The following is a 15,432-nucleotide window of genomic DNA, read 5'->3' as shown; positions in this document are numbered from 1 at the left end:
GGGGATCTCAGCCGTACACCACATCCACTCCAGTCCTGTTCTGCACACTCAGGTCCACTTACTTCATGTGGTAACTTCACACCAACCAGGAAACCAGGCCTCTACAAGTCTCCTTGGTCTCTTACCCTGGAGAAACTTCAAGAGGAAGGGTAGTGGGACAAATGATGGCCCCTGCGGCTGTGAGTGGCCTGGACTGCAACTGCTTGTCATCTCCACCTGCCCCCTCCACCCATTCTCCATCCTCCTCACTCTCAGTACCTCTTCTGACACAGATGGCTTACCTGGTAGGGTGAACCCAAGCCTCATCCCTCGGCTCCTGGCCACCCTGTGCTTCTCAGGCTGTGCATGCTGCGCTTGTATATCAATACAGTTTGCCAGGGCAGCACCAATAGATGTCACCATAGATCACCTGGAGGCCAGCAAATTCTCCCCTGCCTTATTGTATGACAGCAGCCCTACCCAGCCCTCTGATGATCAATTATTTCCGCCAGGGTGGTAATTCCTTCCGCCAACTTGTGGTGAGCAGAACCCGGGCCTGGTGAGCCTGTAGGCAGCCTCTATCCCTAAGGTCTATGCACCAATGCACCAGCCCTTGGGTGACTAATGGTAGAAGCTGGTTGGCATCCACTGGCGAGTCATTTTGTATCTGGGTGGGTAGGTGCCTCTTCCATAGCAGGTGCCCTTCGGCGGGCATTTAACAGGTACTACCATAGTTAGAGCCCTGTGTATCTCCCCCCAAGTCCTCATCCCTGATATTTCTGGTTTATTCCTTCCTAGCCTATGGCCTAGACTCTGCCTTTCTCTTGAGTCTCTGCAGGGGCCACTTCTTTTTTCTTGAAAGTAAATGATCAAGTACATAGTCCAAAGATCCACAATGGAGGAGGATTTCCCCTTACTTCTTTCAAGGCCACTCCTAGGAGGGGCTATAATACAGTCATGACCTATTTTGGCTTGCACGTGAAGCTAATCTAATTCTTCCTTATGCTAAGCTTGGCCTTCTTCTTTTCAGTTGATCAATAAGGGACCTCATGAGCATACATGTGACCATAATAGATGTGAGCTGAGGGAGGAGAGTTGGTGTGACGGTGATGGGTGGCATGAATGTCTGGACCATCCGGTCATGGAGTTTCCTTTTGTCCACTTTCCCTGTTCATGTCTCATCCTGGATGTACTGTTTCTGTCTTGTGATGGATTGCTCCTAGGCCTGCCTGACCTTATGACTTGGTGGGTCGGACAGAACCCAGATTATCACAGGCAGTTCTAGCCACATGGTCACTCAATGTCCCATGGTTAGGCACTCCATCTCAACTAGGATCCATTAGCATGCCAGGAGCTATTTTTTCAATGGTGTATAATTCTCTGCTGCAGATGGCATGGCCTTGTTCCAGAACCCGAGGGGTCCATGTTGTCAATCTCCTATCGGGCTTGCCATAAACTCCACATGGCATCTTTTCCCACCACGGATACCTCTAATAACAGAGTCTGCTAGTCAGTCATATGGTCCAAGAAGCAGGGCTGCTTGCTTCTCAGCCTAGATCTGATGCAGAGCTCTTTCCTGATATGGGCCCCACCCAAAGTTGACAGCCCTTCATGTCACTTTACATGTTACATTACCCTGTAAATGTATCAGGGTAGTATTCCCACATGGTAAATGCGGACTTCAGAACCCAAAAAGGCTTACAAGTGGTGTGTTTCCTTCTTAGTGAGGAGAAGTACCCAGTGCATTATCTTGTCATTTACTAAATGTCCACAGATAAGATGAGCTCTTGAATCCCTGTAGGGTTTTTTTTTATTGCCTAGCCTCTGGAGCACATGTGTCATCAAGGTCTCCAATTACTTGCCATATCCTGCTCATGTGGACCTATTACCTTGGTGTCATCAGATTAGCAGACCAATGTGATGGTCTGACAGTCCATGTTCCCTTTGGATTAAATTATTGCCAAGAGCATAAGAGTTAACAGGTTGAGGGCAAGTTTGTAAGTATATTCTGTTGTCTACTCCATATGAATGTAACTGCTTCTAGAACTCTCCTCTGATAGAAATGGAAAAGAATCAGACAAGATCAAGGACACATACCATGTACCCAAGGTTGTGTTTCTCTCCTCTAACAATGATGACGATGACAACAAATCTGGAATGACAGGAGGTATTGGTACTGTTCCTTGGTTGAGTCCACAGTAGTTTACAGCTTCCAGAATCTACAGGGTCTTCATAGGGCTCAGACTGATGGATTAAATGTGGGCTATGATTAGAACCACTACTCCTCAGATACTTTAGGTCTTTATGGGCGGCGCTAATGTTCTACTACTCTCTGTAGGCTACAATATCATTTTCATTTAGTATTTTTGCTGGGGAGTTGGAGGCAGTTGCTGAGCTCCCTGCTTAGACTTCTCTATTATAGTAGTTATTGCTCCAAAAACTCACAAACCAAAGAGAACCTGAAGTTCCATCAATGACCAAGTAAGCCCATTCCAATTACACATTATGATACTGAGGAAATGACCATTTGGAGAGTTCATTGACCCAGTGGACCTACTGTGAATCAGTCCAGGTCAAGGCCTCCATTTATTACCTGGCTCCCATATGCCCTATTCTAATAGGAGCGTGATGATGCAGATTGGGTCATGGCATCTGCAAAGAGTAAAAGTTTTACTTCTTCCTTACTGATTTGAATGCATTTACTTCTTTTTTTAAAAATTTATTTATTTTTATTATTTATATATTTATTTATTATTTATTTATTTATTTATTTATTTACTTGAGAGAGTGTGTGTATAAGAGCAGGGGGAGAGGGAAAGGGGGAGGGAGAGAAATCCTCAAGCAGACTCCTTGCTCTGCCAAGCATGGAGCCCGACCTGGGGCTCCATACCACGATCCTGAGATCATGACCTGAGCCAAAACCAAGAGTTGACGCTTAACTGACTAAGCCACCCAGGTGCCCTCTTTTATTTCTTTTTGTTGTCTGATTGCTGTGGCTAGGACTTCCAATACTATGTTGAATAAAAGTGGTAAGAGTCAATATTCTTGTCTTATTCCTGATCCTAGGGGATAAGCTCTCAGTTTTTCCCCATTGAGCATGATGTTAGCTATGGGTTTTTCATATGTGGTTTTTATTAAAGCCATATATGGTTTATGATTCCCTCTAAACCTACTTTGTTGAAGGTTTTTAGCATGAACGCATGCTGAACTTTGTCAAATGCTTTTCTGCATCTATTGAAATGATCATCTGGTTCTTATCTTTTTCTTATGGATGGGATGTGTCATGATTGATTTGTGAATATTGAACCAAGTTTGCAACCCTGGGATAAATACCACTTGATCATGATGAATGATTTTTTTTAACTTATCACTGGATTCAGTTTGCTAGTATTTTGTCAAGGATTTTTACATCTATGTTCATCAGAGATATTGGCCTGTAGTTCTCTTTTTTTGTGGTATCTTTATCTAGTTTTGGTATCAGGGCAATGCTGCGCCTTCTAGAATGAATTTGGAAGTTTTCCTACTTTTTAAATTTTTTTCTGATAGTTTGAAAAGAATAGGTGTTAACTCTTCTTAAAATGTTTGGTAGAATTCACCTGTGAAGCCACCTGATCCTGGACTTTTTTGTTCATTGGGAGATTTTGATTGCTGATTCAATTTCATTGCTGGTCATTGATCTGTTCAAATTTTCTATTTCTTTGGGCTTTAGTTTTGGTAGCTTATATGTTTCTAGGAATTTATCCATTTCTTCTAGGTTGTCCAGTTTTGGGGGTATAATTTTTCATAATATTCTCTTAAAATCCTTTATATTTCTGTAGTTTCAGTTGTTACTTCTCTGCTTTCATGTCTGATTTTGTTTCTTTGAGGAGTCTGGCTAGAGATTTATCAATTTTGTTGAACTTTTCAAAGAACCAACTCCTAGTTTCATTGATCTACTGTTGTTGTTTTTTGTTGTGGTGGTTTGGTTTGGTTTCTAGATCATTTATTTCTGCTCTAATCTTTATTATTCCTTTCCATCTGGTGGATTTGGGTTTTGTGTGCTCTTTTTCTAGCTCCTTTAGGTATAAATTTAGGCCATTTATTTGAGATTTTTCTTACTTCTTGAGGTAAGCCTATATTGCTATAAATATCCCTCTTAGAACTAGATTTGCTGCAACCCAAAGGTTTTGGACTATTGTGTTTTCACTTTCATTTGTTTCCATGTAATTTTTTACTTCTTTTTTTACTTTATCATTGACTCAATAATTTTTTTTGGTAACATGTTGTTTAACCTCCATTTATTTGTGTTCTTTCCAGATTTTTTCTTGTAGTTGATTTCTAGTTTCATTGCACTGTGGTCAAAAAGATGCATGATGTGACTTAAATCTTCTTGAATTTGTTGAGATTTGTTTTGTGGTCTAATATGTGATCTATTCTGGGGAATGTTCCATGTGCACATGAGAAAGATTATTCACCATGCTATTTTAGGGTGGATATTCTGAATATATCTGGTAAGTCCATGTGACTCAGTGTGTCATTCAAAGCCATTGTTTCCTTGTTGATTTTCTGTTTAGATGATCTTTCCATTGATGTAAGTGGAGTATTGAAGTCTCCTACTATTATTGTGTTATTATCGATTAGTTCCTTTATGTTTGTTACTGTTTTATGTATTTGGATGCTCCTTTGTTGGGTGCATAAATATTTACGATTGTATCTTCTTGTTGGATTGACACCTTTATTACTATATAGTGCCCTTTGTCTGTTGTTACAGTCTTTATTTTAAGGTCTATTATGTCTGATACAAGTATTGTTACTCTGGGTTTCTTTTTGACCTCCATTTACATGATAAATGTTTCTCCATCCACTCACTTTCAATCTGTAGGTATCTTTAGGTCTAATGGGTCTCTTGTAGGCAGCATATAGATGGACCTTTTTTTTTTTAATCCATTCTGTCATCCTCTGCCTTTTGATTGGAGCATTTAAACCATTTAAATTCAAAGTAATTATTGATAGGTATGTATTTATTGCCATTTTAATACTTGTTTTTGTTTCTGAAGGTTTTCTCTGATTCTTTCTTGTCTTTAGTGATATATTTGGATTTATTTCTCTTTATTCTTTGCATACTTACTAGTAGTTTTTGATTTGTAGTTACCATTAAGTTTATGTATAACATCTTCTGCATATAGCAGCCTGTATTGTTGATGGTTGTTTAAGTTTGAACCTTTCCTTTACTCCTCTCCATGTTTTAGGTTTATGGTGCCATATACCTATCCTTGATCAGAAGCAATGCTGCATGGAAAACTATGATAGAGGATAAGGTATTCTATAAGTACACAAATGGTAGTTTTGGCAGAAACTCTGTATGGAAGGATGCAAATGTATATCCAGATTAAGTGTCTATTCCAGTAGGAAGAAAACACTGGCCCCTTCATGATAGAAACAGTGTAATCGGGATCCCTGGGTGGCGCAGCGGTTTGGCGCCTGCCTTTGGCCCAGGGCGTGATCCTGGAGACCCGGGATCGAATCCCACATCGGGCTCCCGGTGCATGGAGCCTGCTTCTCCCTCTGCCTGTGTCTCTGCCTCTCTCTCTCTCTCTGTGACTATAATAAATAAATTTTAAAAAAATTAAAAAAAAAAAAAAGAAACAGTGTAATCAACCTGCCACCAAGTAGCTGGCTAATCACCCCAGGGAATGATGTCATATTGAAGGCTCAGTATTGGCTTCTGCTGCTGACAGACTGGGTACTCAGCAGTGGTATTAGCCAGGTCAGCCTAGATGAGTGGTAGTCCATTGTGCTGAGCCCATGAATAGCCTCCATCCCTGCTACCATGGGGGCCACTTTGTTTATGATCTTATTGGGCAATGATAGGTGAGGCTAGGGAAAGAGATTGACCAATATCCACAGAGTGGGTCAAATCATCTACCCGGTTATTAAAATCCTCCTCTGCTGAGGTTATCTTTTAGTGAGCATTCACATGGCACACAAATATCTTCACATTTTGTTCCATTACTTCTGATCATACATAAAGCATTGCTTCTGATCAGGGAACTCAGTGTGGGAAAGCCGCTTCCTCTGTGATTACGGAGAACTCTTTCGCTGGCAAGGAGATTCAACAAGATTTAGGGGTTCACTGTCCCCAACTTCACCAGAGTCCTCCCATATCCCCACACCAACGCATAGGTCCCACTCTTTCCCAACCGAGCCCTCACTTTAACTGTAGGAATGCTGCAAGGCTGAGAGTTCATCTTGCATTGTAAATTCAGTGGTTATGGGAGGAGGTCTTGCATTTGATTTTCAGCAACTGAGCCTCGCTGCTATAGCGAGATAAAGCCCTCCTTCAGGATACAGACACCTGGATCACCTCTGTGGTGCTTCTCCAGCTGGGAATCTGAAGGCTTGAGTTCATCCTTTTCCCTCACTATTCTGTTCAGCAACATTAAAAGCAACCAACTGAAGTCATTCCTTAGTTTTCCAGAAATGTTCCAAAGGATCATAAAAGGAGTTACTTAGCCCCTTTTTTCTTATAAGTGGCCAATTAGGAGTATCCAATGCAAACATTTTGCATATTTTTATAAACAGTTCTGTGCTCTCTATTGGAGATAGAGTCATTCTATTGGAGATAGAGTCATTTGCATCTTTAATCAGATTAGAGAGCCACTTTCAGAAACAACAGAACTAATTCAGGAAGTTCATCCTTAAAATTCTGTTTCTCTAAAACCTCTCTTGGTACCAAAATCTGTATTACTCAGAACTCCCCAGAGTATTTCATAAAACCAATAGGATGCATGTACACAGATATATACATGAGATTTATTATAGGAATTGGTTCACACAATTGTGGAGGCTCACAAGTCCCAGAGTCTGCCACAATCTGCAAACCGGAGAACCAGGAAAGCTGGTAGTATAATTCAGTCTGAGTCTCGGGGTCTCAGAATCAAAGGAGCCAATGGTATGAGTCTAAATCCAAAAGCCAAGAAGTAGGAGCACCAAAGTCCAGAGATGGGAGGAGATGGATGCTTTAGTTCAAGCAAAGAGAGCTAATTTGCTGTTCCTTTTGCCTTTTTGTTCTACTCAGACCCTCCACTATCCTAAGACTCGTGCCCATACCATTGCCTCTTGGGGATTTTGGTAAGAGAAAGGGGTGTAGAAGGTTCAGAAATGATCATTAGACAATTGTTTGTTATTGGTTTTATTCTTTGCTTTTGTCTACATTGACAGATAAAGGGGAGAAGTAAGAGGAGAGCAACAATTTTACTCCAGTGGTTTCCTTGAGTACACATTTACCACAGTCAGCTTGCACTCTCTTTGCCAGAAAATATGTGGTTTTCAAGGTCTTCCTTTGTCTGTTTGTTTGTGCCTCTTGAACAAACTACACTTTTGGACCCCAATCTTCAGATTCCCTCCTATGCTCACTCTGATTTCTTGCCTTTTCTTGGTTTTAGGACAAATGTAAACTGATTTGTGTCAACATTTGTCATCATTTGGACACATAAAACTTTACCTATTTTAGGATTTCCTCCTACCTCACATCTGAAGAAAGATTGTGAGATCACATTTACTGGTAGTAATTATTTACAAATAATTATTGCATAACCTATTAGAAACCATGTTACTACAAACAGGAAATCTAACCTTTACACCAGTTGGAGAAGCTGAAATTGACAGGATGCAGTATTGTAATAGGACTGAAGAATTGGAGAGATGTTTAGGAACTCTGGCAGAGCATCTGTTATATGCACACATCATATCCCTCACTAGGTATTTGCCAAAATATTTTTGCCTTATCAGAGCTTATCAGGGAACACTGCAAGTAAGTGCCTCCAAACTAGCCCAACGAAGAGAACAGAGCCAAGCAGCCTTCCCTGGTCAGTTTGAGAGATGACTACAGTGAATGGTAGAGCCAGTCAGCAGCCACTGACAAGAGAGGAGAAAAGTAAACTTAATATAGAATCTTTAATCTTTAAGGGTTAACTTTCAAAATGATTCACACCACTTGGAGAAATGGACACACTAAGAGGGTGAAGTTTAGTAGGGACCAGAGTGCTGTATTCAAGTTGGGAAGCCAACCTCACACATCCACATAGGAAGGTAATTAGCTTTGCTTTTATCATAAAGCAGTATGGCCAGTTGATACTAACCTTGACTACCTGCCTGGTGTAGTGTTTGTCCAGTGTCTCCACTGTAGATTGACTTTTCCTCCCTTTCCACACTATCCTCTTTGGAGGGACATCATTATGAGCAGCCTACACTTAAGGCATGGAAAGTTACACTCCCCACTTCTTGAGGGTGGAACAAGTACATCAATTTAGAATTCCTACATGCAAGAGATTTGTCTTTATGACCTCATTTATTTACGTACTTACTTATTCAATAATTTATTCATATCAGTGTGGACTCATGGGTATTTATTTTATATTTCATGTTATGACCCAATACTACTTTATTTATTTTGTTGCTCATATCATTCCAACTTTGGCAGTTGGGGGATAGAATATGTTTTTTAAAGCCATAATCAAAAAAAATCAAAAAAATAAATAAATAAAAATAAAGCTATAATCAGTTGGGTTTTCCTTTTTGTTTTCTTTTGTTTGTTACCAAAAAAAATCCTACTTAATATGTTTTCCCCAAAGATCTTGCTAGAGCATAAGATAGTAATGAGTTAGTTGTGTAGTGCTTTTAAAAACTTTAGCAAGGTATGTACAAGTAGGCACATTGCCTTAAAACCTCACATTTCCCCTTCTTTCTATATTACTTTGCCTGTTCTAATTAGAAAAAAAAAAAAAAAAAGCAAATCATCCTACTCAGGAAATGAATACTGGTCTTTGACCTCCTACTAACTAGCCGGGTGGCTCATAAATACAGCAATCAGATTAACCAGACCAAAAATTGGGACACTACAGTCACCTATTCTATAAATATTCGCTCATGTATAGATCCCATTGGTAATTAAATTACTTTTGCTAAAAAGAGTGAAATCACAGGAAAAGAGATACAACTCACTGAAAATACATATCAGCCAATATTCTATTTTAATATTTGCCCTGAGAATTTCTTTGGAGAGCCTCATGTGTCTGACCCCAGCATCAGGCTAGTCTCTGGACCTTTCTGACAGGAGTTTCCCAATCTATGAAAAGAGGATGACATGTCTCAGTACTGAGCTACAGGGTTTATTTGTAAAGATAAAAATGAAATAACTGTGAAAATGCTTTTAAAAATTTAAGTACTATACAAATCTAAGGTATCATTATTACAATAAAGTGAACTCCCAATTATCTAAATTTATGAGCTAAATAGAGTATTGGTATAACTGAGCACATACCACTTCTTTTTGTTTTTAAGCTTTTATTTATTTATTCATGAGAGAGACAGAGACATAGGCAGAGGTAGAAACAGACTGTCTGTGGGGAGCCCCATGCAGGACTTATCCCGGGACCCCGGGATCACGACCTGAGCCAAAGGCAGATGCTCAACCACTGAGCCACTCTTGTGCCCCTAGTACATACCACTTCTTTAGTCCTTTTATAGCACTGGAAATCTCAGATTCAACACAATGTTTGAACAAAATGAACATCAAGAGCAGGTGAAAAAGGGAAAACAAGTCACAAAATGGCAGCAGAATGTACGGCTGTGTGCAGACTGAGGCGTTGTTGAGGGGATGATGACAAGGGATAAGAAGGAAGTGGGCAGGTCGAGAATAAAATTCAGCTGCTCTATTCTTTTCTGGCATCAAGGGACGCAGCCACCTCTTCCCTAACCAATCACATCCCAAGTCACTGTCTAGACCAGTGGCAAGTGTGAGGCCTAGAAGAACTCACTGTTGGAAGAGCTCTAGTTGCAATGCCTGGAATGGCCATTAAGAGAAGGGCTCTCCCTCACTAGGTATTTGCCAAGTTACTGCAAAGCTGTGCCAAAAACTGAGGGAGTGGGGGAGGGGCAAGATGCGTCTGGCATAATCAGATTACGATGAATGCAAGTATGGTTAAAGCACGGGGAAAAAAAAAAACAATTTCTAGTGGCCTATGGGATATTTGCAGACTTTGGGGACGAATGACTGTAAATTTTTAAAGTAATTGTCTATTTCTAAAATTGGAACACTTCACAAAAAACCCTACATTTCTGGCTTCTCATGAAAGTGTGAGATCTGGCAAATCTGATGCTGACTTCTCTCCAGGGGACTCAGCTGGAGCTGAATGGTGGCAGCCTTGTCCTTGGCCAGAGAGTCTGGTTTCCCAGAGTCCCCATACACCTTTTATTGTTCCCAACCTATTCACCCATTTAAAATACCTGTGTGACCTTGGTTAGCATTTTGAGCTTTACAACCCTGTTATTTGCAGGAGGGGAAGAAGCCATGAGGAGAGGTAAGATAAAGTCAAAGAGAAGGGAACCAGGTTCACAGCAGGATCAGCTGAAAGGTTAAAGAAAGGGAAACAGTGTTTTCAAAGATAAAATCCACTGGATAAATAATACGCATTTGATATTGGGAAATACTCCTGACTAAAGATTTTTGAGAAAAGATTAAAGAGAACCCAGCAGTTATCTTTCTGTGCTTAAACATAGCTAACATAGAGAACGAACCAGGTGTGCTTTATCATGAAGAATTTTGTGAAACACACATTTACAAAACCTAGTTAAGGGCTCAGAACTCTGAAAACTACTAAAACAATTCCCCCTCGCTTAGGATACCATGATAACAAATATTCTAAAATTGCCTGAGAACAATTTCCTGTGCTCAGTTCAGCAGTGGATTAAAATCAATCAGGTATATTTCAATTTCTGAAAAAAAAAGAATCTACTTGGTGTGAATTTCTCTATCAAAAAAAAACAAAACAAAACAAAAAAGAAAAAAAAATGTGATTACATTCAAGTCCCAGGTGTTAGAATTGTAAAAGAAAGAATGAAAAAAAAAATTTTTTAAAAAAGAAAAGAATGTAAAAGGGAGAGACCAGCTTATATGGAGATATCTGAGTAAAATAGCCTAATTTGATTTAAAATATTCCGCATATGCCCCCGAAGCTCTTCATATTAGGAATAAAATCGCTGCAAATGAACTGGAGCCACATGTGGCCAGAGAGGCTGACAGTGAAATCAGCAAGAAACTGCTTATTCAGCCTCTTCAAACAAAAATGAATTGTTTTGATGAATGAGAATTCTTTAATGAATTACCATATGACATGGCAGTAATTTTTTCAATGTCAAGCAGAGAAAGTTTTCATTTGTCTTTTGTTTGGCTACAGCCATTTAAAAATAATGGAAGGTCATGGCCATTGAGACAACACTTCCCATTATGGCCCTCCAAAGACAGGATGTGCCTACATTAGGCCCAAAGAGAAAGGGGCAAGGTGGGTAAGATTCTCCTGAAATCTCCAAGTCTCTGCCTTGTTTCTGTGTCATGTGGAGATGCGTGCCTACATTTAATGAATCCAGTGGATGGCATTTGGATACAAGTGGAGTTGCGTCCAGATTTCACACTTTTTACATGCTCACCCCATGTGTTGTGTGGCTACATTTGAAACTGTAGGTACCAGGTTGGCGACAGTATATGAAAAACTTAAAGGATGACAAGTGAATGGTGGAGTGGCTGCCGGAGCCACAGTTGGAAAGGAGAGCAGGAGGACACCAAAGGCCACAGCAAGGGGCAAATGGAAGAGAACTATCAAAACCAAAGGTCTGGAGCCAGTAGGGCAACACCAGATGTTTCCAAAGGGTTCAGGTGTGCTCTGGCAAACATAGCACTGAGGGGACCCATCAGGACATCTTCTTAGGCTTGACATTTGAAAGGCTGCCACTCAGGCCCCCTTTGGTGCTCATGTGGACATTTATAGCCTTTTCTGCCCTGTATTGACCTCCTCCCCACACTCAGTTCCCCTGGCTTTTTGTGGGACAGGCCCCACCCCTGGCTCCAGGTGGGCGTGTGATCCAGGCCAACTAGAACAAATGGAACTCAATCCAAGACTTTTGTTGAGACTGTCGAGGAAGGGGAATTCTTCCTACTGGGTGTCTTGAGAAGGAAAGACTCAGTAAGAGGGTAGCTACTGACAGCCATTTGCCACCATGAGCTGAGTGCTTCCCTAAAACCAAACTGACCCACAGCAAAGGTAAGCAGGAGCTCATCAGCTCATCAGCTGATCTCTGGGCCTCATACCTGAAGCATTTTGAGTTGGGATTTCATTCACTTGCAACTTGAAGAGTCCTAACTAATACTTATCTTCAATCTATAGAGTGATTCAAGATAAGAATTGATTATACTTATCACTAGCAGTGATTCAGGAAACAGTGCCAGACAAGAAGAGAGAAATGAATAGTTAGGTTGAGAGAAAGAGACAAAAACACACATTAGGTGCAATACTGCCATCTTGGTGAATCTGCATTTCTGTCACAGGTGGTCTATATGGCTTACCCTTTATAAATCCTCACTCTGTGTTTCATTAGGCTAATTAAATCACTCCCATATTCTGAAAGTTAATGAAAAATTATTACAATGGAATACCAGTTTGGTACTCTGGCTACTATAATGCACTGCATAGCAGAAAGGTAAAGTTATTGTACAATAAAATACAGTTAAACTGGACTTTGGTACATAATGAGTGTGTTTTCACTTTTTATTTAGGACTTGTATATACAGAATCCAGAGTGATCTGATTCTGTGAAAAACTCCTCTTCTTAAAACCTTTTAGTAGCTTCTGATTGTCCTTAGGTGACAATGATTACCCAATGATTATCCAATATGATTACAAGGGTACCCACCATCTGGCTCTTGCCCGTATCTTGTGACACATCTCCTCTCCCACCATGCTGGTCATGTCTCAGTTTTTAGAACATGCTATGGTATGTATATCTTACCTTTACCCCTTGCACATCTTGTGTTCTCAACATTTCCCTAAATGTTGCTCCATTATCTTCCCTAGTTATCTCAAATCTTAGCCCTCCTTTCCCCATCCTCAGACAAGATTAGTGGTACTTCTGAACTTTTGTCTCTCTTCCCCTACCTTGTCACATTTATGGAAACTCAAATTGCTTTCCCTTTTAGTTAAAAGCTCCTCAAGGGCAGGATTGTATTCTTCTTCTTCTTCTTCACCATTATTATATCTTCACTGCCTGCATTAAATAATTATTCAATAAATATTTGTCCAGAATGAATGAAAAAATTTCAGTGCCTTACAAAATTTAATAAACTGGCAAATAAGGCAATCAGAAAAACAGATCATCCAGAACTATCAGAGCATGATGGTTAATTTTACGTGTCAACAAAGATAAACTCAAAATGGATGAAAGATCTAAATGTGAGACAAGATTCCATCAAAATCCTAGAGGAGAACACAGGCAACACCCTTTTTGAACTTGGCCACAGTAACTTCTTGCAAGATGCATCCACGAAGGCAAAAGAAACAAAAGCAAAAATGAACTATTGGGACTTCATCAAGATAAGAAGCTTTTGCACAGCAAAGGATACAGCCAACAAAACTAAAAGACAACCTACAGAATGGGAGAAGATATTTGCAAATGACATATCAGATAAAGGGCTAGTTTCCAAGATCTATAAAGAACTTATTAAACTCAACACCAAAGGCACAAACAATCCAATCATGAAATAGGAAAAAGACATGAACAGAAATCTCACAAAGGAAGACATAGACATGGCCAACATGCACATGAGAAAATGCTCCGCATCACTTGCCATCAGGGAAATACAAATCAAAACCCAAGGAGATACCACCTCACACCAGTGAGAATGGGGAAAATTAACAAGGCAGGAAACCACAAATGTTGGAGAGGATGTGGAGAAAAGGGAACCCTCTTACACTGTTGGTGGGAATGTGAACTGGTGCAGCCACTCTGGAAAACTGTGTGGAGGTTCCTCAAAGAGTTAAAAATAGACCTGCCCTACGACCCAGCAATTGCACTGTTGGGGATTTACCCCAAAGATTCAGATGCAATGAAACGCCGGGACACCTGCACCCCGATGTTTATAGCAGCAATGGCCACAATAGCCAAGCTGTGGAAGGAGCCTCGGTGTCCATCGAAAGATGAATGGATAAAGAAGATGTGGTCTATGTATACAATGGAATATTACTCAGCCATTAGGAACGACAAATACCCACCATTTGCTTCAACGTGGATGGAACTGGAAGGTATTATGCTGAGTGAAGTAAGACAATTGGAGAAGGACAAACAGTGTATGTTCTCATTCATGTGGGGAATATAAATAATAGTGAAAGGGAATATAAGGGAAGGGAGAAGAAATGTGTGGGAAATATCAGAAAGGGAGACAGAACATAAATACTCCTAACTCTGGGAAACGAACTAGGGGTGGTGGAAGGGGAGGAGGGCGGGGGGTGTGGGTGAGTGGGTGACGGGCACTGAGGGGGGCACTTGACGGGATGAGCACTGGGTATTATTCTGTATGTTGGTAAATTGAACACCAATAAAAAATTAATTTATTAAAAAAAATTTATGTGTCAACTTGACTGGGCCAGAGGGTGCCCAGACATTTGGTTAAATATTAATTGTGAATGTGCGTAGGGTGTTTCTGGGTGTGATTAACATGTATTTATTTATTTATTTATGGATGAGATTAATTAATTAATTAATTAAGAGCTCCTCTTTCTTATTGACTAATTTCACACAGAAACAGCATTTGGAAAAATATATACAATTTCTCAAAGTGGAGCCCATGAACCTGGAAGGGCTTTTCAGAAAAGGTAACTTCCTGAACTTTACTTCAAAACTACTGAATCAAATATGTGGAAATAGGACCTATGCATGCATTTAAACAAAATCCCCAGAGACTGTGATGCACAGTAAGGTTTGTGCATGACAACATGCACAAGAACATAAACATGTTGATTAGCCTGCCTCTCAAATACCAGATGTCTGTAGTATACCCTGGACATCCCTGGGTATCATTCTTTTTTTTGTTTTTAATCCAGGTGTAATTGGCATACAGTGTCATATTAGTTTCAGGCATGCAATACAGTGACTGAACAATTCTAGGGTTTCCTGGGTGGCTCAGTGGTTGAGTGTCTGCCTTTGGTTCAGGGCATGATCCTGTGGTCCTGGGATGGAGTCCCATATCAGGCTCCCTGTGGGGAGATGCATAAGCTCCTCTGCCTATGTCTCTACCTCTCTCTCTGTCTCTCATGAATAAATAAATAAAATCTTTTTTTTTTTTAAAGAACAGTTCTATACATTATCAATGTTCATCACACCAAGTGTGCTCTTCACCTACTTCCTTCACTTTCTTCTCCTTCACCTACTTCCCCCATCCCCTATCCACCTCCCCTCTGGCAACCACCAACTTGCTCTCTGTATTTAAGGGTCTGGTTTTTGTGTTTGTCTCTCTTTTTCTTTTTTTGTTTTGTTTCTTAAATTCCACATATGAGTGAAATGAATGTCTAACCACTGCCTCAGTGCAAAGATTTGGTGTTTTGGTTAGAGCAAGAACCATATGCCTTAAAATCAGATGTGAGGAAA

General features: G+C 40.2%; 1 long non-coding RNA gene across 4 annotated transcripts in view; it reads right to left on the bottom strand.

The window, feature by feature from the left end:
* LOC112648746 (uncharacterized) overlaps positions 1-8,264 on the bottom strand; it is a 50,241-nt gene extending 41,977 nt beyond the window's left edge. For 3 of the 4 annotated variants that reach the window (XR_003129278.3, XR_004817457.2, XR_004817460.2), the window contains exons 1-2: positions 8,100-8,264; positions 2,077-2,223 (exon numbers count right to left, since the gene is read on the bottom strand). This is a non-coding gene — a long non-coding RNA (uncharacterized LOC112648746). Of the gene's footprint in view, positions 1-62; positions 136-2,076; positions 2,224-8,099 lie in introns of all 4 variants that reach the window. The other variant, XR_004817458.2, reaches the window with a different exon arrangement.
* Positions 8,265-15,432: the final 7,168 nt, after the last annotated feature.

This window comes from Canis lupus, chromosome 7 (assembly GCF_003254725.2).
Source record: "Canis lupus dingo isolate Sandy chromosome 7, ASM325472v2, whole genome shotgun sequence".
NCBI lineage: Eukaryota > Metazoa > Chordata > Mammalia > Carnivora > Canidae > Canis > Canis lupus.
This window is presented reverse-complemented; position numbering and strand designations above follow the sequence as displayed.